Source organism: Podarcis filfolensis (assembly GCF_964270895.1).
Source record: "Podarcis filfolensis genome assembly, chromosome: 11".
NCBI classification, from domain to species: Eukaryota; Metazoa; Chordata; class Lepidosauria; order Squamata; family Lacertidae; genus Podarcis; species Podarcis filfolensis.
Genome location: NC_139613.1, coordinates 15,267,780 through 15,293,634, shown reverse-complemented (window position 1 = coordinate 15,293,634; position 25,855 = coordinate 15,267,780). Strand labels below are relative to the sequence as shown.

General features: G+C 42.7%; 1 pseudogene across 1 annotated transcript; it reads left to right on the top strand.

Annotated features, from left to right (window-relative positions):
* Positions 1 to 19,392: 19,392 nt before the first annotated feature.
* Positions 19,393 to 19,869, top strand: LOC310744761 (large ribosomal subunit protein eL22-like; annotated as a pseudogene). Its single transcript has one exon. The product of its transcript is annotated as a large ribosomal subunit protein eL22-like (transcript).
* The last annotated feature ends 5,986 nt before the right edge of the window (positions 19,870 to 25,855 follow it).

Below are 25,855 nucleotides of genomic sequence, written 5' to 3'. Positions count from 1 at the left end.
CGCTTGCAAGTGAAGAGCTTAGGAAAGATTTGCTCACTCCGAGTCTTACCTCCATTCCTCCTCCCATCACCACCACTACATGGACACAGTTCATCTCTTTGCATATTCTCCATTCTTCTGCTTCCAGGAAAGTGAGCTTTAACTGCAAGTATAACCCCCCCCCCCATTGCCTTGATACTTAGCACTTATATTGTACATTTGACAAGTCCAGGGCACTTCATGGAAACAATCTCAGAAACCCAATGCAATAGGCCACTATTACTATGCCATGTTGTATGGACAATGGCCAGGGCCAGATTTAGGTTTGATGAGGCCCTCAGCTACTGAAGGCAATGGGGCCCTTTATATGTCCAGCTGTCCTTTGTCAACAACAAATTGTCACTGTTTTTTTGTGTTGAATATATGCTATATGGTAATTTATGGACCTAATAGGTATCTAAAGCCATTTGCACATAACAAAATCTGTATTTTATCTAAGTAATTGATAAAGAAATGAGAAAACCAGTGATATTTTAGGGAGCAGGCTAGCAGGTGGGGCCCATTACTTATATCCTAGGAGCCTACACAACACAAAACACTGTTGCTGTATGTAGGTCTTATTTTTTTATTTCTTTATCTTATATTTTGGAAATGAACATCCAGGTGTTTTTTCCTTTAATTTTTTTGGGGCCCCCCAAGAGAGTGGGGCCCTAAGCTATAGCTTGTTTAGCTTGAAACTGAAATAGAACTACTTTATTGTCACTTGTACAACTTGTATACAGTGAGATTACACCAGCACCCCCCACTCAGCTCTCTTAGTCTTATTCCCCTCGTTTACTGACGCACACACACAAACCTGAAAGTCAGTTGCCCTGTTGTTATCTTTTCATTCAGCAGCCTAACAGCCCATGGATAGAAGCTGTTCTTTACCCTGTTGGTGCGACTAATCGTGCTTCTATATCTTCTGCCTGAGGGCAGGAGATCAAGAAATTGCCGGCCATGGTTGTGAATCATCCCTGAGAATTTTCCTCACTCTCCTGAGGCAACATTCTTCCGCTATTTCATCCAGCAGATTCACAGGACAGCCCACAATATCTTGTGCTGTATTCGCCACCCTCTGTAGGCACTTCCTATCAGTAAATAGGATAAATAAAAATACATTATACATATATACATATGTATATATACATAAATCCTTATACATAAATCCTTATACATAAATCCACTGACAGTGGCTAAGGCTCAGAGAATGGCAGTTGACTAAAGACTGCCAAGGGAACTCATGGCTGCTGTAAGATGCAAGCTGCAGCTGTGAGCTCATGCTCTTCTGAGCAACGATGCTAAACCAGCTCTCCCTTTCTGCTTCGATGCAGGCCAAGAAGCTGCAATGCACAACAGGACAGGGCCCATCCTCAGGCTGAGCTCCAGATGCGACAGTAGGTCAAGGGTCACCAATGTGATACCTGTGGACACCAGTGCCCTCCCCACTACTTCCTATGACACCTGGGAAAGTCAGGTAGGCCAATATTATTGCAGGTGACAGGTGAGAGATGGTTGCTGGATGAGGGCTACATGGCGAGGTCATGGCAGAGTTAATTCTTCTGCTGATGGTTTTGGTTGTGCTTGTTTGTGCTGGATGTATTTGTTGTTTTTATGGCTGGCTTTTATTAATGTTTTGTGGAAGTAGTATGCTTTATTTGTAAGCCATCTTGTTTTGACTCGTAAAGGCAGCCCAGAAGCATTTCAAATAAATAAAATAAAAACACGAGTTGCATTTTTCTTTTTAAAAGATACATAATCTCCTTTTCCATAGGGCTGCCATCCAATCCATTTAGAGCCACTAGGCAAGGAAAAGCTCGGCTCTAGAAATCATCAGACTTTTTCCAAAGAGTGCTGATGGGATTATGAAGATGTGGGAAACTGCTAAGCTTGTAAAGCTAATAAATCTTGTTAGAATTTATGATGGTTAGCAATGAAAATATGGTTTTTAGTCTAACTGTGAAAAGAAAACACATTCAGTTCTGCGATGCATTTTATAGAACGGTACTCATTCGGGTTCAGAAGCCTCTTTTGATAACAGTGGAACTTCAGCACTTTGACTTTTTATTTTCTTTGTGTGGCATTATATTTAAAACAAGACATCAATCTGTATCTTTTTCATTAGGTTTTCCTTAGTTGTAAAGGACACAACTAAAGCAGTTACATTTGAAGAGACATCAGAATAGCACTGAATCAAAAACATCCTACGCCACAGTGTTTTTCTGCTTTCAGGCACCATTGTATATTGCTTTGAATGCCTTTTGTGGAGAATCTACACTTCCGACATGGGTTGCCACTACGTCTGGATTTTCCCGGACATTTCAGCGATCTCTGCCCCGGTGCTGTTTACAAGAGCCGAATCCCGGCTATGTCTGGGGAATTCCAGACGTATGGTGGCCCTACTTTACCCCTTGCATACTTGATTTTAAAAAAAAAAAAAAAAATAGCTGGTGGTGTGGGGAGAGAGAACAAGCCAGATCAGTCCTCTTCCACCCGCCATGCTGCCTATTTGCAATGAGAGGGAATTTCCCTTCGGCGCCAGTGGAAGTTTTCTTCCCTATAGAAGTAGCCAGCTCAGGTGGTCCCAGTTCACATCTGTACTGTGGTTTTTTTTGGGTGGGGTGCTCCTTCTCCCTTTCCCATGGTCCCAGTTTAGTTCTCTGTATTCACACCATTTTATTTTATTTTAAAATCACATGCACAAGGGATAAAGTAGGGCTGCCATATTTCAAGAAGAAAAATCTGGACACAAAAGTTCTGTTGCCAAAAACTCGGACATTTTGCTGATTTTTAAATTTCCCCTCAGACGCTAATTTTACCGTTTGAATCCTGGACATGTCTGGGGAAATTCCGGTCATAGGCCACCATAGAGAAAGGCAGGAATCTTGTTTGGTCCTGAGCTGGTCCTCACCTCTGCCACAAATTCACTAAGTGTCATTAAAGCAAGGCTCTCTCGCTCTCTTTCGCGCTCTCTCAACTTTCCTGCAAGGTGAGGGGGGAGAACGCTGAACTACCTCGCAGAGGTGTCGTAAGGATTTTGATCATTCAGAAAGCACTACATGAATGCTAAATATATTATTTTGGCACTCGATGGGCCTTTTCTCCTGGTGTATGTCCCAGCACTGGAAGCACCTCACCAGTATTTCCACAGATTATATGCTGCTACAGCATTTATAGTTTATTATTATCACCTAGTATTATGTGTGTTTGCGTAAAGCTGCTGTTCTATGCACGTTTACTTAGAAGTAAGTCCCGTCTGGCCTCAGTCGGGTTTACTTCTCGGATAGGATTGGGGCTACATGTTACTCATTTTTGATTAAATAATCTAAGAATTAATTCACTGTTGGTTCTGAGGGAAGTCACCGCATATTTCCATTTGTCTCAGGCCACCTCAGGTTAACAGGGAGTTGCAAATGATAAGGCCAGGGGAAGACAAAAGGAAGGTCTGTTGCACTCATCATCAAGGAGCGCAGGCCTTGTTGATTTAATTGCAACCCTAGTTAAGCTTTGTTTATTAAGACCAGCCATTTGCTTTGCAGAGGCTCAGGTGCTGTGCTGCTGTTCGTTCTGGGGTAGAAGAAACCCCACAGTAACTCAGTGGATGCAGTTAATAGTCAACAGACTACGTAGGCCAGCCTTTGAAAGCTTTTAATATTCTCTGAAGTGCTGCTTGTATCCAATTATAACTCACTACTTGCCATCTTAATAATTTAAATCTGTCCACTCATTTGGGCAGGCGAGAGGCTTTTTTTTTAATTTAAAAAAAATGCAGTAATCAAACCATGAAGGCTGCTTTTTTTGTTTTTTTGCTTTTGCTTTTGACAGCGTCAAATTAAAACTTAAATGGGCGATCTTGAATGAGTTACTGTGCGAGAATAAAGGCATTAATGAGGTAATTTCATTATGGAGGCTCATCCAAGCCTATGTGAAAACAAGGGGGAGTTAAATGGACAGGAAAGCTGCGGAGGAAATTAGGGTTCCTTCCACACTAATTAATGTTTAAAGGCATTTAGTACAGTCACCAAATTAACTGCTCCAAAGAACTCTCATTGGGGGGAAAAATACATTGTTGCCCTTCCCCTGTAATTAGAAGACAGTACAAGGAGAACACTTAATGAGGATAAAGCCGGCCTTTAACTTAGTAGTCCCGGCCACTGAAAACAGGCTTTTATGGAGGCCTAGGTTTAAGGAAGCACTGAGCGTACAATATAGGATTGTTTAGGCCCTTCTGCTCTGTGAGCTGTAAACAGGTAGCCCCTGAATGAGGGACTATGAGACTTCTGGGAGGCCTGTCTTCCCATCAAAATAGTCCTAAATTCCCCCAAAAGGGAAGAAAGAAGGGTGAATAGGCCCCGGTCTCTTAGAGCACTGAATGGCCAATGCTGTCTTAAGCGATTACATGATGCTATGCCACCCCCTCTCATTGAGTTATCTTTACACTGCTTTTGTCTCCTCTAATTGAAGCTGATGAGGTGCTAATTGGTTGCTTTTTAAAAAAAAAAGGAAGGAGAAGGAGGAGAAGAAGGAGTGGGGGATTTTTAATTTTTTATTAAAGTGCTACTTAAGCATTGGCAAACAGAGCGAGACAGCGTGAGTGGAGTTAATGAGGGTTTAACCGAAAGAGGGGAGGAAATATAAAAAGGACAGAAATCTTTTTGAGGGACCAAGCAAAGCAAGGAGGATGTGTGTGTGTTTATTTATTTGTGTGAGGAAAGAAAGGCGACCGGGGTTGTTTGAAGGGGAATATGTTTTCACGACATCGCTTTTGGGGCAGTTGGATTTGGTAAGGGATCCGGCCCAGCCAGTTTTGATTTAAGGGCAACACGGCGAAGACAAGCAACAGCCTCAAAACCCTGTATGAAACTTGCCGGATTTGATTATTTGCTGTATGTTGTTGTTCCATGAAGGAGCACGTCAGGCATGGCACTTGAGGCAACTTCAGACAAGAGACGCAGGGCAGGGTAAAGGGCTTTATCCAGTAGAGACACTTTGAACCTCCCATCTTTGCTCGCAGGAGGAAATCACAAAGGCCTTGTTTGCTCTCCTCGAAAGCCTTAAGTAGGAGATTTACCTGAAATAGCAACAATGTCGCTTCTGTGCTGCTGCCTTCACTTTGCTCTCGCTTTCTTTCTGCAGACATAAGGGCTAGAAGCTTATTTTTCAGTTTTGAGCTGCGATTTCCCACAGTTCTGAGAGAAGCATCACAGAAGTTGCATAGGAAGAAGGACGAGAGGGGGCTAAATGGCTTTGAACCTTTATTTGGTACATTTCTCTGATGAAAATAGGGACTTCCTATTCCATTTTTTTTTATTATTATTTTACTTTTACTCCACCCATCTGACTGGGTTTGCCCAGCCATTCTGGGCAGCTTCCAACATGTATAAAAACATAATAAAACATTAAACATTCAAAAAAACAAAAACAAAAACTTCCTTATACAGGGCTGCCTTCAGTTGCCTTCAGAAGGTTGTAGAGTTACTTATTTCCTTGGCTCAGGGGTCACATAACTCCATACCCTCCAGCATTTCTCCAATGAAAATAGGGACGTCCTGAAGAAAAGTGGGACATTCCAGGATCATCTTAGAAATCAGGACGGCTTCTGTAAATCTGGGACTGTCCCTAGAAAATAGGGACACTTGGAGGGTCTGGTACTGTGGATCGTTTGCTTATGGTTTAAATATTATTTGGTAGGCATATTGCTGGAAAAGTGGTATATACATTTTGTTAAGTAAATAAATAATAAAAATGTGTGTTGAGCTCCTTCTTGTCCTGACTGGGCAAGTGGCTGAGGGTGTCAGCATGGCGAGGGCAGGGCTAGCCTAATACATGACCCCCCTCCATGTGTTATTCTGGCGTGTGGGGTCTGTAAGTCTTAACCCCCATAAGGCAGCTTTGTGACATGTTAGCAACCTCTCAAATTCCCTGGCTGAGGCAAAGATCTGTTGATGGCAAAAGGCTTGCTCTGAAGTATGAGCCAGCACATTTTCCTGAAGTTCTGCAAGATTTAAAATAAAATAAAATGGGATGGTGTGGGGTTTTTTAACAGCTTGCTCTAATTAACTGCCGTGCAAAACTGTTTTTGTAGCAGCCTTAATTTAAGGAGCAAATATAAGAATTTCCCTTGATAAAAAAATATTTTGTCACACATTTGGGTTAAGTACCAATGTATGCAGCTGTTTCTTTTTGTGCTGGCCTTTCAACAGCCAAAGTTGAGCAAGAGTAACAGATCATTTGAATTCTTGGGTTTTATGACTTGCATTTTATTGAGGATTTCATCTGAATGTTGCCAAATGCCCACAAGCCCTTGAGGTGAGGTGGGCTAAGAATACATCTAGACACATCTCCTCAGAAGTAAGTCTCACTTGAGGCGTTTTATTCTAAGGGAAGTAAATGAATAAATAATAGACTTGTAGAATTATAGAGTTGGAAGGGACCAAGAGGGTCATCTAGTCCAACCCCCCACAACGCAGGAATTTTTTGCCCAACCTGGGGCTCGAACCCATTACTGTGAGATTAAGAGTCTCATGCTCAACCAACTGACCTAATGTCCAAAGCCATAATAACCAGAAACATAGTAATCAGTGCATTAGGTCCTGGCCACTTTAGAAAAATAACTTTTATCTATATCAATCTCTACCCACTGTAAACAAAGCGAGATTGATTTGACTTTTGCTTAGAAGAAATACCCATTTAAAGAATGCTTTCTTATATGTCAGAGGCTTGGCAGAGGAAAGCATGCTGGCAAACAGCCAGAGTCTGGCTAAATGTTTACTGTGTAACTTGTAACCCTCCTCTATTCATAGTCTAAAACTGAAAGCTAGTTGTCTCCAGATTCCTTTGAATTTCATGCTTTTGCTTTTGCTTTCTTATTGTCATGAAAATTGAGGATATCCTCCTAACTGCAGTTGGGAAGAATGGGGTGGGGGTGGGCAGGCATGACAGAAACTTCCTAATGAACAAATTGCAATTAACTGATGTAAATAGGGGTTAATCTAATGCAGTAACTACAAAAGCAAATGGAGGCAGCAACAGGCTTGAAGTCGCCAAACAGCCCTCACACAAACCACCAATGAAAGGAAAAAGGAATTCTTTGGCTGGCTGGCTGTCAAAAGCAGGAATGGGCTACTCTAGGGCAAGGTAGGGGACCTCCTTTCAGCCCAAGTGCCACTTTCCCTTCTGGGCAATGTTTCGAGGACCACATGCCAGAAGCAAAAAGGGATAGCACAGTAAATGTGAACATTACTTTTGTTCCGTAGGTTAGTTTCATCGCATTCACACTTCCCTCTCTTTCCACCATCAAGGCAGCAAGAAGCATTATCAAAGTTCAGTAACACATTCCGGCCATGCAAAAACACTTGAAGAGGATGTAAAGCAAGTTTGGAGGGTATATGAATCCCTCAGGCCAGAGAGGTCCAGGAAAGCCACATTTTAACCCCAACCCAACAGCCTGAGGTTCCGCTTCCCTGCCTTAGGAGGATGGAAATACATTTAAAGTAATATCTAAACACTCAAAGCAGCATTAAAAACCACGTGAAGCAGCGCTGACTGGCCTGAACTGGCTGCTGGTATATTTCCGAGCTCAGTTCAAGAATTATTGTCAGTATATAAAGCTCTATATAAAGCTCCAAACATGAGTCTGACCAAACTGCGAGAGGCAGCGGAAGACAGGAGTGCCTGGCGTGCTCTGGTCCATGGGGTCATGAAGAGTTGGACACGACTAAACGACTAAACAACAACAACAAAGCTCTAAAATGCCTAGGAACAAAATTTCTGACGGACCATTGTGCTTCTCGTACACTGCAATGATCTGGAAAAGTCCTTCTGACTATCCCAGTGTTATCTCATATTTATCCAGTTTCTTCATGAACTAAGACTTCCACTCTTTTGGAACACTATTCCTACTACAGTGAGATGGACACCTACAATTTTTAAAATTTCATTGCCTGCTAAGAACATGTTTGTTTTGCCAAGCATCCTTAGAGAAATTATCATGATTCAATGTTGGTCATTTGTCCATGGGGTCACGAAGAGTCAGACACGACTAAACGACTAAACAACAACAGCAATGTTTTGATGGCTTTCTTGTACATCACTTGCGATATTTGGCAGGTTATAAACATTCTCATCAAGTTAAACAAATAAACCAAGAAATAATTTAAATGGCAGTAAAGTCAGTTTTGGTTGTGTTGATTGTGGAATTATGATTTGTTTTTTTATTTAACAATTCATCTGCATATACAGTAGAAGGACATGGTACAGTAGACTGCAGCACTTCAGTGTTCTGGTGGAAAATGCCGTTTTAAAATGCCCCCCTCCCACTTTAGAAACTAGATAAATAAGTAAATGAAATGAAATAAAGTATTATTGATTATAGTTCAAAATGTTAACCACTGACCTGATTATGTGTTTAGTTAGATTGAGAAGCTGCTTCAGGACTTTCAGGTGCCCATTTTTGACCTATTGTGAAAGATCACCATTCAAAGATTGTGCCAATTCACAAAGCGAGCAGGATAATTGCAGTATCAGTACAAGGTTTGCCGTTCTCTGGAACGCTTCCTGTTCTCCAAGACAGGTAATACAACACCTAACCAAAAGCACAGGAAGTTATCATCTGAATGTGACCATTGTATTTAAAAAGTTCATGTGTTTTCATCTTTCAAATACAGTATTGGAAGGGTAGCGAGAGAAGGAGAAAAAAACATGGCGGGTCACTTGGGTTATTTCTCAAGGATGCATTCTGAAAGCCAAAGTTCAAAGCCCGGGGTGCTTCTACGGTTTTGCACGGTTCACTTCCAGGTCACTTGCTTCATAAGATTCTAAACTCTCTAGCCACCAGTGGTCAAAGGGACTGCAAGATGTCCAAGCTGGCTTGGCTCAAATCCTGCTTGAAATAATCATCAACAAAGTCAGTTGTTCATTTTGACCCAGAGGTAGTGGGTCACCCAATCAATATTAGAATTGATTTAAAAGGGTGAGTGACAAGGAGAAAGTCATTCCTGAAACCAGTGCAACAGGTTTACTGCTCTGTTTTTTTTTTTAAAAAAATGTAATGTTTAATAATATGTACTCTAAAGTGAACAATCTCTCTCTCTCTCTCTCTCTCTCAAAATAAGTTAAGATATGCTTTGGAACAGATTGGATCACGATCTAAGCATTCACAGAAAATCAAAAGTTTATTTGTTCTTAATAAAAAGCTACAGGTATTGATAATATAGAAATGGAGTAAGTTTTGGGCATTCCCCATTGAAACCACTTGAATTTGCACAAAAGCTCCCATTCATTTTGGTGGCACTTGTGCAGATTGTTCCCAATCATTTCTGTTGTGGGTTTTTCTTGGTTATTTTATTTGCTGTTCCAACAGCAAAGCCAGACTGGCAGCAGTCCAGATAGTTCAGTGCAACTAATAAAGAGCAATAAGCAGTGGACCTCCTGAGTGGGAATGTGGTTGTCATCCATCTTGAAAGATGCCTCCAGAAAGCTCAGTGGTGATCGGAGAGACATTGCCTGTGCTGTTGTGTGCAGGTCATGCGATTTTTAGTGGCATGTTCTTTAACCTATGTCCAGCTAAATAACCTTTTTTAAAAAAATGTTCTTGGAGACGTATTTTTCAGAATCCAATTAGGTTCAAAAGGATTTTTTAACATATAAAATCTGTCTCCTCGACCATCTGAGTGAGTTGCTCTGACTGCAACTCTCTAATTCCCATCTCCCTTCCCTGCCAACAACCCTCACTTCTTTTATTAAGGAGTGACAGTTTGTGTTACATTTTAGGCCACCAGGTGGGGTAATCTGATCAGGAACCAGGAAGGAAAACATACGTCAGATGGAATTACATACAATGTAAATGTTTCTGTGCCGAAGCATTCTGATATTTTTACTACCGTTGACTTTCCTTGTCACCTTTCCGAGTAGGAGGGATGCTGCCTGAAGGCACCCTGAGAACAACAGATGTCCTAGCAGCCTTGGGATTTGCATGGAGATTTGCATCCCTCCTCCCACTCCAAGACTCCTGGCCTTTTTCCTGGCTCCAGGTAACATCCCGCCTTCTCTGAGTCTCCATCCTCAGCCATCCTCTGCATTCCATCCTGGCTCAGGGCCAACTAGACTTGGCATTAACTGCAGCAAATGCAATTGATGTGTATGTTTTTCATTGCATAAATAGCACCTGCACAGGGAAGCCTGGAGAGCCTCTGCTCAGGGCAGGGAGGGAGAGTTTAACTCCTTATTTCCCTGACATGGTCCTGGCAAGAAATACCCCTCTGAAGCTGCTATTTGCATTTCAAAGAACGTCTCCACTGATACCCATGGGAACTTATCTTGAAATGCAATTGCAAGCTTAAGGGTGGTGTTTTTTATTTATGTAAGCGATGGGGAATTATTATTATTATTATTATTATTATTATTATTATTATTGTTATGTATTGAAGTTCTCACCCTGGGCCAGCAGGGGGATACTGTAGATAGTTATGCAAATGAAGGATCGAAAAGTGACGTTCAGTGATTGGATAGTTTGTATGTAAATGAAGGATCGAAAAGTGATGTTCAGTGATTGGATAGTTTTAGAAAATGGCAACAGTTACATTGTTCTGGAGCTCTATATAAGCAGACTGACTGAGCTCCTCAGTTAGTTCTGTTCCAGCTTACAATAAAGAGCTGCTTTGGAAGAATCGCTGTGTCATCTGATATGTTCGCCCACAACTTAACAATTATTATTATTATTATTATTATTATTATTATTATTATTATCAGAGTTCAAGCACACATCCCAGCCAAGCAAGGCCGGGGAGGGGCAGTGGCCAGGTGAGAGTCCCAAGATCTGGAGGGCTGCATTTGGACCCCGGGTATAAAGTCCTCTGCCTCTGGTTTATAGGGAGCAAAAAATTCCTCCTCCCTACCCTTGCAGTTGCCAGTCTGCTCAAGCTTCCCTGTGGCAGGTATTTGAATAACAGAAAACAGGAGCAATTCCATTCACTGTCAAAACAAATAGAATAGCTTGATGCTAGCAGTCTAGAAGTTGGCATGAATCCTTGAATTGACTCTGAAAGGCGAGAGTTCAAAAGTCAAGAACATGCAATGATATAAGTGGTGATAAAGTAGGGGTTTTATATAAGCCACAGAGGTTGGGATTGATGGAGGTTGGAGTCCAACAACCCCTGAAGGACCCCAGGTTCCCCACCACTGTAGAGGTAAAGGTAAAGGTAAAGGTAAAGGACCCCTGGACAGTAAAGTCCAGTCAAAGGCAACTATGGGGTTGCGGTGCTCATCTTGCTTTCAGGCTGAGGAAGCCAGCATTTGTCCACAGACAGCTTTCTGGGTCATGTGGCCAGCATGACTAAACCGCTTCTGGCGCAACGGAACACCGTGACAGAAACCAGAGTGCACGGAAACGCTGTTTACCTTCCTGCCGCAGTGGTACCTATTTATCTACTTACACTGGTGTGCTTTTGAACTGCTAGGTTGGCAGGAGTTGGAACAGAGCAACGGGAGCTCACTCCGTTGTGGGAATTCGAACCACCGACCTTTTGATAGACAAGCCCAAGAGGCTCAGTGGTTTAGACCACATTGGTTTAGACCTTACAAATCACACCAATTCCTGGGCATTATCCTGAGCACAAGCAAAATGTCCCTGCTGCAGTCTTCCTCAACTATCCTATTGCCTGCTAGTTATTGATTACTGGTTGGCAGACATCCATCTGTTTCTAGCCTCGGTTTATCTGGCCTGATCTTATCTATGAGCAGGTTTTGTGTGTACCAAACGCAGTGCTTTTTTTCTTTTTTAAAAAACGTTTAGGGGTACTCTCATTTTTACTCAAGAAAATCACCATTTTATAGTTCAAATCAGGAATAATAATAATAATAATAATAATAATAATAATAATAATAATAATAATTTATTATTATTATGGTTTCCCCAGCCACTCTGGGCGGCTTCCAACAGAACACTAAAATACAATAACCTATTAAACATTAAAAGCTTCCCTAAACAGGGCTGCCTTCAGATGTCTTCTAGAAGTTCTGTAGTTATTTTTCTCTTTGACATCTGGTGGGAGGGCGTTCCACAGTGTGGGTGCCACAACCGAGAAGGCCCTCTGCCAGGTTCCCTGTAACTAAATACAGTAAATGGACAAAACTACAAAGGTTCACAAAATGTTTAGGAGTATATGTACCCCCTGCGTTCTCCCAGAAAAAAAAGCACTGACCACACTGATCCAACCTGATTCTTAGCCCCCAGACACTAGCAGAGAAGACTTCAACCTTTTTACCCACTGGTGCAGGTGTCTCTGGGTCTAAGACTGGAAGACCATGAGGCTTTGCCCATGCTACTGTGGAATTAACTCTCCTGCCCATGTTAGAATAACTGGCTCTACAAATACGGCAACCATAAACTATAGTGCAGTCCTGTGCTTGTCAGCTCACACTGAAGCAAGTCCTATTGAGTTCAATGGACTTGCAGATGTGTGTATAGGATTGCAGCCTAATTTGGTTTAAATTGGCAAATATTAGGGGGTGGGGAAGAGCATGTAATCATTTTCCTGTTTTGCTAGGTGAGTGTCATTTTGATATTCTGCTTTTGAAAACTCCCCCCCCCCCTTTGAAAACACCTGTTAAAAACATTGTTTGCAACCAATCAGAGAAGATAAATTATGAGGTATGAAAGCCGCCTTTAAGCCTAATCATCTATGTTCTCCAATACTATTGTTCTGTTACTGTTGCATTTCAATTTGCAGTTCTGCGATAACATAATCTGATCACCAAATAGCTAAACTACAGGACCAATTGCTTATTAAACAAACAAAAAGGTCGGACGATTACCGACAGAAGCCAAGTGCACCTTTTTATTGTTCTTATTAGAGTCTAAGTGGAGACAATAAACAGAGCGAGACACAATTGCAGATTATAAGGGAGTTAAAACTGTTTGTTCAGCAGGAGCTGTGCTGAGACACACAGTGGATTGGCAGTTGCACGATACTTTTGTCTAGCAACTGCTTGTTTTTGCCTGTGCTTCTAGTCTGACAGCTGCCAGAAGAAAATGTAGAGGACGGATATGTATTTGTACTTGAGAGCAAAATATCCCCAAGAAGGAAGGATGTATAGCTCCAAATGAGAGGGAGGGGAGTTGTTTATTACCAACAAATACATTTTCTGCACACTTTTCATAGGTTTTATTTGTTTGTTTTTGCATCACATTTTGGTAGCATCCTTTTCCTTTGTGGATGCTCTTTAAATCACACCTTGTGAGATTTTGACTTGGTCAGCTTTATCCTCGGGACCATTTTAGCCACGGCTTTGAATTCGGGAAAGTTTTCACCAACTTCCTTGACAATTGTTGCATATATAGAAGCCACAAGGTCTGCCTTTCTCCGAATGTAATGTACATGTTAGGTTGTTCACAAGGACGGGAGACTGAGGATATGTGACAATGTGATGAAATCACCAGTGAATTATGTTGGCATGCAATATAGTCCAATTAAATGAAATTAATTCGCTTAAGAGTCAGTGTTCTCTCTTTAAGTGCTGGGTAACATAATTAAATTATACTTAGATGAGCAACACTGCCTGTCTTTCCCTTCACTGCAATTCAGTTGAACATTCTCTGATATGTTAGCACTCTAATGTACTCGTTTTGCATTTACAAGCCTGACGTGTCTTGCGGCCTGCTGATCTGTGATTCTACCTTCAGGGCTGTATCCAGCGCTGCTGTTCACTGGAACAAGGACTTTTGTGTGTGCAACAGAATTTTCTCCTCCAACCCCTTGAAGTGAATTTTTGAGGGTGTGCAGGTTCCATTTTGCCAATGGAACCTCAATGGTGCAGCATTGGCTATAAACCTCTAGTGTTTACGAAGCTGTTTTCAGATGCTGTGTGCAGCTGTATGAACCTGTTACTAGTATAATGCAGTGGTTTCCAATTAGCTAAGTACCGTGGACTGCCTGTTTTTCAAAATCCAAGCCATGGACCCCCTACTTTTGAAAATGTTGATATACAGGCAGCGAGCATTTTGTGTGGGGGTTCTGTACCTGGCCCCCGCACACACCAGCAGAGGGTGCATAAGCACATCCTGTTATGCCCCCATTCTGCTCTGCCCCTATTCCACCCCATTCCGTCCTATTCCGGGTCTAAAAGGACCCACGTGCCAGTGGTTGCACGTCAATTGGACACATACAAAATGGTCATTGCCTGTATCTGTGGCAGTTTTTGTACCATGAATGGTGCCACAGACCCCCTGGGTGGGTTATGCAGGTCCCTGGGGGTCTGCAGACCACCCATTGGGAACCACTGGTATAATATATTTATGTTTGTTTTTCAATGGTTTGGAGACCTCTGGATAAAAAGCGACTAACAAGTGTACAGTGGTACCTCAGATTACAGACACTTCAGGTTACAGACTCTGCTAACCCAGAAATAGTACCTCAGATTAAGAACTTTGCTTCAGGATGAGAACAGAAATCGTGCAGTGGCGGTGCAGCGGCAGACCCTATGAGCTAAAGTGGTACCTCAGGTTAAGAACAGTTTCAGGTTAAGAATGGACCTCTGGAAATTAAGTTCTTAACCTGAGGTACCACTGTAATGAATAAATAATAGTAAATAACTCTGCCCCAGGCAGAAACCTATCTAGCCACTTTGATGTCTTATTTTGCCTCACAACATCAGTCTCATGAGGTGAGTTTTTAATGTTCCCATTTTCCATAGGTAACTGAGGCTGAGAGAAAGTAATTTGCCCAAGAATGCTCACCAGGTTTTGAATCCAGGTGAGTTGTTATGCTTCTTTACCTTTTCCATAGTTGATCAAAGGAACCCTGCGCAATGTGCTGAAAAGGGAACCCTTTCTTGGCAATGTGATCCAGGATATACTCAGAGCATGAGGTTGAGGAACAGATACAAAGGGGAGCCAGGCCAGGGAGCAGTGGTGGGCCCTGCTAAGAATACAGAAGCCTAGGAGATGCCAAAAGATGCCAAGTGCAGGTGCTGGGTTGCATAATAGTAAAGGTAAAGGGACCCCTGACCATTGGGTCCAGTCGTGACCGACTCTGGGGTTGCAGTGCTCATCTCGCTTTATTGGCCGAGGGAGCCAGCGTACAGCTTCCAGGTCATGTGGCCATCATGACTAAGCTGCTTCTGGCGAACCAGAGCAGTGCACAGAAACGCTGTTTACCTTCCCGCCGGAGTGGTACCTATTTATCTACTTGCACTTTGACGTGCTTTCGAACTGCTAGGTTGGCAGGAGCAGGGACCGAGCAACGGAAGCTCACCCCGTCGCAGGGATTCAAACTGCCGACCTTCTGATCAGCAAGCCCTAGGCTCGGTGGTTTAGAGCACGGCGCCACCTGTGTCCCTTGCATAATATTAGCATATGCTAGTTTACATCTCTATATGTATCATTTAAATAGAAATACATCTACAATTCTATGATCTAACCATAGTGGAGAAGACGGTTGCCTGATGATCTGTGGGAGGGAGTCTGCTGTCTGAGAGCTAAATGTTGATGGCTGATTTCAAGACTCCTGCTCTGCCTTCTTATGTTTCTTTAAACCAGGTATGGACAGGACAGCTCTTCAAATAGAGGTAGCCTTCCAGTGGAGGACTGTTCTCTGACAGAATGTTGTCCTCTGTAAAGTAGGACACAGGGCCTCAATAGGTCATTGTGTGCTAAATTGGGGTAAACTTGGCTACATAGCATTTTCAGGGTGTGTTCAGCTGTGGCAACTTCCACGGTCCTCATCCATGTAAACTGCCTGTGTCCTCCCTACACAGGTATTTCCAGACAAGCGGTCAGTAGGAGGCAAGTAACTCAGGACGAAGAACCTGCTTTGTTGTACTGCTGGGACCAGCCACATTGAAATAAACAGTATACAGTGGTACCTTGGTTTACAACCATAATCTGTTCCGGAGGTCCGGTTGTAAACCAAAACAGGTTGTAACCCAAGGCGTGCTTTCGCCAATGTGGCCTCCAAAAAAAGGGGGTTATGATCCAAAAAAAGGGACACAGGCTTCCGGGTTTGACGTGGTTGTAATCCAAAACGGTTGTAATCCAAAATGGTTGCAAACCAAGGTACCACTGTATCCAGATTTATTTATTTTTTTAAGTCCAACACTGTCCAAATCTCAAATGTTGAGATTTTTCTTTCCTGGATACTTCTTCTTTAATAACCTTAAAATATTGGTGTATTCAAAAACAGTCACATCAAAATATGAATGCATCCTGCAGCATTAGTGTCAAAATAATATTACAGTATGCAGAATGTATTAACTTGCCAAATTCAACATGTTTGCACCTCTTTTTCCTCCCTTAAGAACAAGTCAGCTTTCTAACAATATCAGTATCTGCAAATGTGGGGGTAGACCCTTTAAATTAGAAAAATATGAATTTTTCTTCTTCCTTTGGTCAGTTATTAAAATTAGGAACATTTGGTCTGGAAAAATCCTCTCTCACACACACATACAATCATTCAATTGTTTCAGTTCCAATTTAGTTATGTTTTTAAATGCTTTGCAGTCATTCTCTTTACACCTCTGTGAGGCAGGTCAGTTTTACAGATGAAGCTGAAAGTCTATTTGCCCAGAGCCATCTGTGATAAAGCAAAGATGTTAGGTCCAAGGGCCAGTTTACACAATTAGGATCATACGGTAAAGCTTTTTCTGAACTATATATACCACACAGGTTTGCAGGTAGCATGTGCTCTGTGTGTTTGTGGACACTGTTTGAATGGTCCCTTATGGCAGGGCAAGGAAACACCTCCCTGGGCAAAAAAAAAAAAAAAATGGCCCTTGCTCCTGGCATGCTAGTTTTGTATGTACAGGGTCAGGAAAAGGTTTCATGCACGTGTGTATTTGGGGGAATTAAAATATTCAGACTAATGTAATACAGCACAGGAAAAGCTGTACCCCATGATCCTTTTGATTAGACTGGTTTGAAAGCCAACAGTGGCACCCATCACACCATAGGTTTAAAACACCATTATGCCATTTCTTTGGGCTTCCCCTAAAGACTCCTGCCAGTAGTGATGTATGGAAGTGAGAGCTGGACCATAAAGAAGGCTGATCGCCGAAGAATTGATGCTTTAGAATTATGGTGCTGGAGGAGACTCTTGAGAGTCCCATGGACTGCAAGAAGATCAAACCTATCCATTCTTACAGAAATCAGCCCTGAGTGCTCACTGGAAGGACAGATCCTGAAGCTGAGGCTCCAATACTTTGGCCACCTCATGAGAAGAGAAGACTCCCTGGAAAAGACCCTGATGTTGGGAAAGATTGAGGGCACAAGGAGAAGGGGACGACAGAGGACGAGGTGGTTGGATAGTGTTCTCGAAGCTACCAGCATGAGTTGGACCAAACTGCGGGAAGCAGTGGAAGACAGGAGTGCCTGGCATGCTCTGGTCCATGGGGTCACGAAGAGTCGGACACGACTAAACAACAACAACAAAGATTCCCGGGAGATGTGCTTTGCTAGGAGTGCAGAGAATTGCCCAGAGACCGCTATTTCCCTCTCAAGAGCTACAATTCCCATAGTTCCCTAGAAAGAGGGCTAGTTCTTTAACCCACTCTGGGAATTCTAGCTCTATGATAGTAACAGGGGTCTCCTAACAACTCTCAGCACCCTTAACAGAGTGGCGGGGAAACCCAGCCAGATGGGCAGGGTATTATTATCATCATCACCACCACCATCATCAAACTACAGCTCTCATAATTCTTTAGGGGAAGCCATGACTGTTTAAAGTGGCATCATAGTCTTTAAATGTGTGGTGTGGATGGGCTCTAGTTCCAAAACCAGTTGCTTGAGAACAACCTTGGCCAACAGGACTATCCTTAGGAGACACAAGATATAACACTACAGGGTTGGGAAACAGTTACGCAGGTAATTCCCGCTCACATACTGAGACTGTCACAAAATCTGTGGATGACGAATGAAGCGACTTGAGTTAAAAAATAAAAGCTTTTGCCCAGCGTCACTTGTTTCAGCCTCCCTTGACCTAGCTCAGCAGATCTCTCCCCTTGGACTTCTGTCACCAATGTTTCTCTGTGGCAACCAGCTTTGTAATCTTTTGTTTTCCCTTATCAAATCGTTAAATGGTCATGTAATTGTTATTTCCATTTCCATGCCTCGAACATGTTTTGGAGGCAGTCACCATTCCCAGTTCATTAACTGACTGACCTCGGCATTAACACCCCCCTCCGCTGAGGTTGCCTTGGAAACAAAGCTTCCTGTGCGTAATCCAAGATTATCTAGCTCTTTATCCTACATGTGACCCTTAATTACTTGCTAAATTAGAATGGTTTTGTAAAAATCACAAGAGGAGGTTAATATGTTCTTCCAGAGCTGGTCAAGCTAAGATGACACTAAATTCACAGGGAATTCAAAATACATGATCCCTGAAGGCGTCTCTTTCAGAATGAAGATGAACTTTCCCAATGAGAGGCCGTCCACCGCAAGACTGCGTCTGTCACTCACTTTCCTTGTTCAGCTTCTCCAACCCACAGTTAATCTGCCCTGAACAAATTAACTAAGTAAATATCGGGTAAATTAATTATGGCACTGGATTCATTGTCCGTTTGTTGTCTGCAATTAACGCTGTGATCTAAATCAAGATATCTGCTCTTGTGTACTGAAGAGAACACACCAAGTCTCCATCATACCACCAAAGATGAAGATCTGTAAATTAAGGTGGCAGTGGTGGGGGATGTATTTTTGAAAATTGGGATGCAAAATGCATAATTTTATTGTGGGATTAAATTTTTTTGTAAATAATTTTTATTTGATTTTCATAAATATAAACATACAACAAAAACCAATTCAGAATCCAAATATCGAAATTACTCTGAATCTCCTACTTCCCCCCATCCCTTTCATGGGTCCTGTTGATAATATTTTCAACTGCATATCAATACTTCTCCAATTTTTTTCTTTCTAAATCATCCATACATTCCGTTACATTACAAGTGTGGTTAAAGCCTGCCAATGTTTTAACCTGCTTACAATGATCTTGTATATAAATTATAAACTTTTCCCATTCTTTTTTAAAGTTCTTGTCTTCTTGATTTCTGAGCTTCCTAGTTAATTTTGCCATTTTGGCATAGTCCATCAACTTGGTTTGCCATTCTTCTCTGGTCAGGGTTGTCTCTTCCTTCCATCTCAGGGCTAGTAGTATCCGTGCGGCTGTTGTCACGTACATGAATAATCTTTTCTGGTCCTTTGGAATCCCAGTACCTATTTTATTGTGGGAGTTATGTTATGGGGATTGGGAAAGAGGAAGTTGGAAGGAATCTCCAGAGCAAACACGTTGCCTTTGAACACAGCTCAGTGAATGGTCAGTATTAGTTCCTTGAGGGATGGGAGGATGTCGTCGAAGTAGGGACATGCGTGCGGCCGCCTCCCTTTTCTCTCTTTCCCCCTCGTTGTTGCCGCCATGGCGCCTGCAAAGAAGCTTGTGACAAAGGGTGGCAAAAAAAAAGAGCAGGTTCTGATGTTCACGCTAGACTGTACCCATCCAGTAGAAGATGGCATCATGGATGCTGCCAACTTTGAGCAGTTCCTGTAGGAGCAGATCAAAGTGAATGGAAAAGCTGGGAACCTTGGTGGGGGTGTGGTGACCATTGAGAGAAGCAAAAGCAAAATCACAGTCACCTCAGAGGTCCCTTTTTCCAAGAGGTACCTGAAGCACCTCACCAAGAAATACCTGAAGAAGAACTTGCACGACTGGCTCCGCATGGTCGCCAACAGCAAGGAGAGCTACGAGTTGCGATATTTCCAGATCAACCAGGATGAAGAGAAGGATGAGGAGGAAGATTAAATGCAAAGGAATCTGGCAATATTTTGTACATTCACTTTTCCTTGAATAAAATGCGGTGAAAGTTGTTATAACAAACAAACAAACAAACAAACAAACAAACAAGAAGTATTACTTCCTTGAGAAATCCAGTGAGTGGCACATCTCACAGATACATAAGAGTCAAAATGGCTAAATGGTCATCACTTGGGAGGAATGCTGTACTTTCACCTGCATTGCAGGTCACACACTGAGCAGGGTGGAACTAGATCAGCCTTTGTCAACCTGATTCCTTCCAGATGTTTTGGACTATAACTCTCATCAGCCCCAACCAGCACAAGCTAGTGAAGGCTGAACAAGATGACCTCCATTTTCCTTCCAGTTCTGTGATTCCAACCATGTTGATAATGTATGCTTCAAGCAGCCTTGAAGCCAACCACCTATGCTGAGGAAGCAGCCCCTTTGGGTGAATATGTCAGATGCTTTTGTACAGTAGAAGGCACTTCATCTTTATTGTACTGCAATTAAATAACTCACCTGGAGAGGTGGGCTGTTGTAGATACATGTTTGAGCAAACAATACCTTCATAGTTGTCTTCAAAATCCCCTAAAGAAACAGTCGTAGAATTAAAAGAGGTGGGAAACTTGTTAAAAGCCATTTAAGCAAATTCTACTTAACTGAGGAGGCATACAGACCCAGGTATAAAAGCAAGTTTCAAAAGGTAAAAAAAATTTATATTAATCAGAAACATAGCATTACCAGCCACTGAGCAGACTTTGCCTAGTGCCTGAAGGGTGACAAAGATGGCATCAGGCAAATTCCACCATCAGGGTAAAATCACAGAAAGCGCCCTCTCTAGTAGCCATTTCAAAATTTCTTCTTCTTCTTCAACTTCTTCTGCAAATGTTTTGTATTATGAACCAGCAGAAATCACACCGACTTCAGGAGAAACGTGACTTGGACCATTTTATTTCTATCCCCTGTTTGGTTAAATGTTATTTTTGGAAATATATCAGGGGCTCTCCATTCAAAAGTAAGCAGCCTAATCCTACAATTAAATGTTAAGAGTTAAGGATCGCCAGCTTTGAATGTGGAAAGCTAATTTGCCTTGGAATTTCAAAGAGCCTACTAGTGATCTAACAACAGCAGTGAAAATATTTCTGGCCACTAGGTCTTAAAAGTGAAGTGACCAACCACCCTTTTAATGAGCAGAGGCTCCATGAATAAATCCTGCACAAGGTGCAAAAAAGATGTGCTAAGGCAGGGATGGAGAACCTCTGGCCCTCCAGATGTTCTTGGACTGCAGCTTCCTTCATTCCTGACCCCTGGCCATGCTGGCTGGGGCTGATGGAGTCCCAACAACCTCGGTGCCACAGGTTCCACAACCTTGACCTAGAGTTTCTAGGAGTTTCTGAATGACTCCCATTCCTTTAGGCAGTGCAGAAATGGGACAGTTCCTAGCCAGATCTTCTCCTGCACCACTAGTGATGGCAAAGGGTACTCCTTCCCCCATCCCTGAAACATGAGAGCTTCACCTACTGAAATTCCTTCTTCAAGGGAATTAATAATAATAATAAATAAATTTTATTTATATCCCGCCCTCCCCAGCCGAAGCTGGGCTCAGGGCGGCTAACAACAATAAAACAATACAAAAGTACAACACAAACAACGCTCTAAAATCATTCATTATAAAATTAATTAAGTTCAAGCCACTGGTCACTATTGGGCCAGAGCTCCGCGAAGATTGCCGAGGGAGGGAGTCAGGCTGTGCCCTGGCCAAAGGCCTGGCGGAACAGCTCTGTCTTGCAGGCCCTGCGGAAAGATGTCAAGTCCTGCAGGGCCCTAGTCTCTTGTGACAGAGTGTTCCACCAGGTCGGAGCCACAGCCGAAAAAGCCCTGGCTCTAGTTGAGGCCAGCCTAACTTCTCTGTGGCCTGGGACCTTCAAGATATTTTTATTTGAAGACCGTAAGTTTCTCTGTGGGGCATACCAGGAGAGGCGGTCCCGTAGGTACGAGGGTCCAAGGCCGTATAGGGCTTTAAAGGTTAAAACCAGCACCTTAAACCTGATCCTGTACTCCACCGGGAGCCAGTGCAGTTGATATAGCACCGGATGAATGTGATCTCGTAGCGAAGACCCCGTAAGGAGTCTCGCTGCAGCATTCTGCACCCGCTGGAGTTTCTGGGTCAGTCTTAAGGGCAGCCCCACGTAGAGCGAGTTACAATAATCCAGTCTGGAGGTGACCGTCGCGTGGATCACAGTGGCTAGGTCAGGGCGAGAGAGGTAAGGAGCCAACTGCTTAGCTTGGCGGAGATGGAAAAATGCCGCCTTTGTTATAGCTGCAATCTGCGCCTCCATGGAAAGGGAGGTGTCGAAGATTACACCCAAACTCTTAACGGACGGTGCTGGCACTAACTGCGCCCCCGCAAGAGATGGGAGTTGCCCCCCCAATCCCATATCGTCCCGTCCCAGCCACAGGACCTCTGTCTTCGAATTATTCACCCATTTTAAAATCAGCCCCACATTTACAAGCCCACAGTTCCCTTCCAGTGCCAGCTACTTTCTCTTTATTGTTTGCTCTGACACTGGGCCATGGCTGGCTCGCCTTTGTTGCTTTCCATCACTCTTTATCCTTGTACCTTCAAGGGGTTTGTCTGTCTGTCTCTTTCTCTCTCTGTGTGTGTCTAGGCTGCCTTCCAGCCTTAATTTGATTAGTCAGCTGCAGAATTAGAAACAAGGTAAATTTCTTTTTCTTTCTTGCTTGCTTGCTTGTCTTGGGGTTGCCATGTGTCCTCTTTTTCCAGGACACATGGTCTTTTTCAGGGGTAAAATTTGAGACAAATTGCATTTATTTGCTTTGAATGGCCATCATAGTGTCCTCTTTTTTGCTCTTCAAAATATGGCAGCCCTGTTTTTATGCAGGTTTCTTGTGCTGGCCGAAGTATTTGCATAGGTATCCTTCGCTCTGGAAACGTAATAAATTGCTACATGCCACCCAACCTCCAAGTGTTCCAAGACGCCAGGGATTTCATCACTCGGGGTTCAGTTTCTTTGGGATTGAGTTCACGCTAGTGGTTTACCTCTCTTTGGACAGACCATGAACTGTAACCAAGACTTGCCCTAAAGCTAAACCATAAACCCCAGCTGTGATGACACACCTAAGCCCAACAATGACTCAGTTCAGAACAGCAGCAAAGTAACTGGAAGAGGAGCAAATCTCGTCTTAGCTCCTTTTTTATCTTGTAAACTGAGCGGCAAATTGGGTATATTTTCCCCTGGCAGAAAGGAGATTAAAAAAAAAAAAAAATACTGCGTTTTAGTGTTTTTGAAATACCAGTATTTTCTAGTTTACATTTTATTTTAATATTGTGTTTTACTTTTGTTTTGTAATTCATCCATAGAGCATATGCTGAAGGGCCGATACCGGGCCAAATTCAATGTATTACTATTAGTATATTAAGCCCTCAACAGCTTGGGACCAATTTACCTACAGGATCGTCTTACTCTAAATGTGCCCACTCAACTGCTTCCATCAGCAGAATTGGCCCTGCTACAGGTGCCACATAATACCTATTCCAAATCTGTAAAAATTTGGTCACTTAGTATGGCATTGTGGCAAAACTTGTACTTTGGAACTCCTTGCCTATTGAGATCAAGCAGGTGCCTTCCCTGTACTCTTTTCGGTGCCTGCTAAAAGCATTCTTGTTTAGGTGAGTCTACCCAGTTGCTTAGAAAGTTGAGGTAATTTTATTCTGTTTTAGTATTTTAACTTGTGTCAGTGTTTTAAGGTATGGTTGTGATTTTTTCTTGATTTATCTTTTTGTCTCCTGCCTTCTTGAGGAAACTCAAGGTCCCTCTAATAATATTTTCACAACAAATCTGTGGGGTAGGCTGGGCTGAGGAATAGGTAACTGAACTGTTGTTACCCAGTGAGCTTCATGTAGCCTGACAATAGATAATATCAGCTCTTAACATGCAAGGTAATGACAGCACAGAAAACACATTCCATGACAACAATATTTGGAGAGAAAAAACACACCCAAATAAAGTGCTACAAATATTAATGGAAATCACGCAAGATATCTTTCAACTAGATTATTGCTTGTCTGAGAAACATGGTGGTTCAAAGATATCTTGCATTGTGTGTCATGTTCAATTGAAGGATCACAATCTATCTCCTTCGCTCTCTCTGGACCTCAATATGCCCAGAGGCTACTAATGAATTTCCCCTGGGAATAGTATCAAAATCGTATGGTGTGTAATAAACACAGCATCTCAGCAGGAGGCTGTCATCCCTCCCACCCACCACCCACATGTCAGATTGCATTTTGGGATCTTCCCTTTTGTTGTCTGACAGAAGGCAGCCCTTGATTAAAACCTACTTGATCAGGATTAAAACAATTCCTGAAAGAAAGTCTGGGATTTATTTTCTAGAATTGGAGCCAGCAGCCACAGAGATGACCTTCAGGTTCAGAACAGGAAGTTTTTATTTCTGTGAATATGTCCCATTTTTCAAGAAATCTTAATTCTATAACAGATTGTGGGAGGGCAGAGAACGAGAACATTGTGGTGGACAATAGCACAATAGACAAAGTGTGATGATGAGCTTAATGGTGCAATCCTATACCCACATAACCGGATAATAATAATAATAATAATAATAATAATAATAATTACCCCACGTTTTATCCTGATAGGACTCCAGGCAGCTTACTACTAAGTAGACAGGTATAGGATTGCCCTGTTAGATACTTTTCTCTCCTTGCCCTTATACCTGGGTGAATTTAAATTTCGTGTTGCCAATGACCCTTTCAACCAATATTTCTTCAAACATTTCCTAAAATGATATGCTAATATGACTCATTTTCTGAGTGCTTATCCTTGTGTAGCCAAAATGGCAAGATCCATGCACAAGAGGGAGGTATTTCCAGGCTTGGGGAAACTCCCAAGGTATGCAGAAGTATAAAAAAAGATATTGAGATGAAAACATCCTTAAAAGGAGTGGTGGGTTAGGGCTGGCTGGAACTCTGACAAGCAATGCTGCACTCCACACTGCAACCTTTTGCTGCAGATCACACCTGTTATTCCTAATGTGGAGGGAAACGTTCATTCCTTTGGTGTTGAAATCTTTTTCTTTCTTTCTTTTGCAAAGGTGAGCCATAGCAGGATGAGACATGGAATTGGGTGGCTAAGCTCCTGAGAAAGTTGAAAGAATTAACTTCACAGGTAGGGAAAATATTCCACCACTGAGAGTGAGTGCTCAGTAGTGTTATCAGATGCAGGGGGGGGGGTGTCTCCAAATTTGGAGGTTTTTATAGGCCTTGGCGAGAATTTTGGAGAGAACTTTCCTTTGGGTCTGGGGGGCGGGGAGCAAAATATGAACCACATAGATTTTGCAGACAATTGACGTGTCATTTTAAAATCAATTTATACGCGCTTCACTATGAACTCCTCACGTCATTAATTCGGGTAGCAAAACGCTGTGTTGCTTGCGTTAACTAGGTAAAGGTAAAGGGACCCCTGACCATTAGGTCCAGTCGTGGCCGACTCTGGGGTTGCAGCACTCATCTCGCTTTACTGGCTGAGGGAGCCAGTGTACAGCTTCTGGGTCATGTGGCCAGCATGACCAAGCCACTTTTGGTGAACCAGAGCAGCGCACGGAAACGCCGTTTACCTTCCCGCCGGAGCGGTACCTATTTATCTACTTGCACTTTGACGTGCTTTCGAACTGCTAGGTTGGGAGGAGCAGGGACCAAGCAACAGGAGCTCACCCCGTCGCGGGGATTCGAACCGCCAACCTTCTGATCAGCAAGTCCTAGGCTCTGTGGTTTAACCCACAGCACCACCCGCGTCCCTTGCTTGTGTTAACTGCTCACCCCTTAATTTCTTTTTATTTAGAATCGATTCTAAGGCATCCTGAAAAAGTGAAAGGCAATTGACTGCCATGTATAGAGTGATTATGTTATGTTAGGATCAGGGTTAGACCCTTCCTTAAGTTGCTTCTGCCACAAATAGGAGATGTCACAGATATTTGAGGGGGCGGCGGAGAGAGAACAAGACCCACGTAAGGGAAAA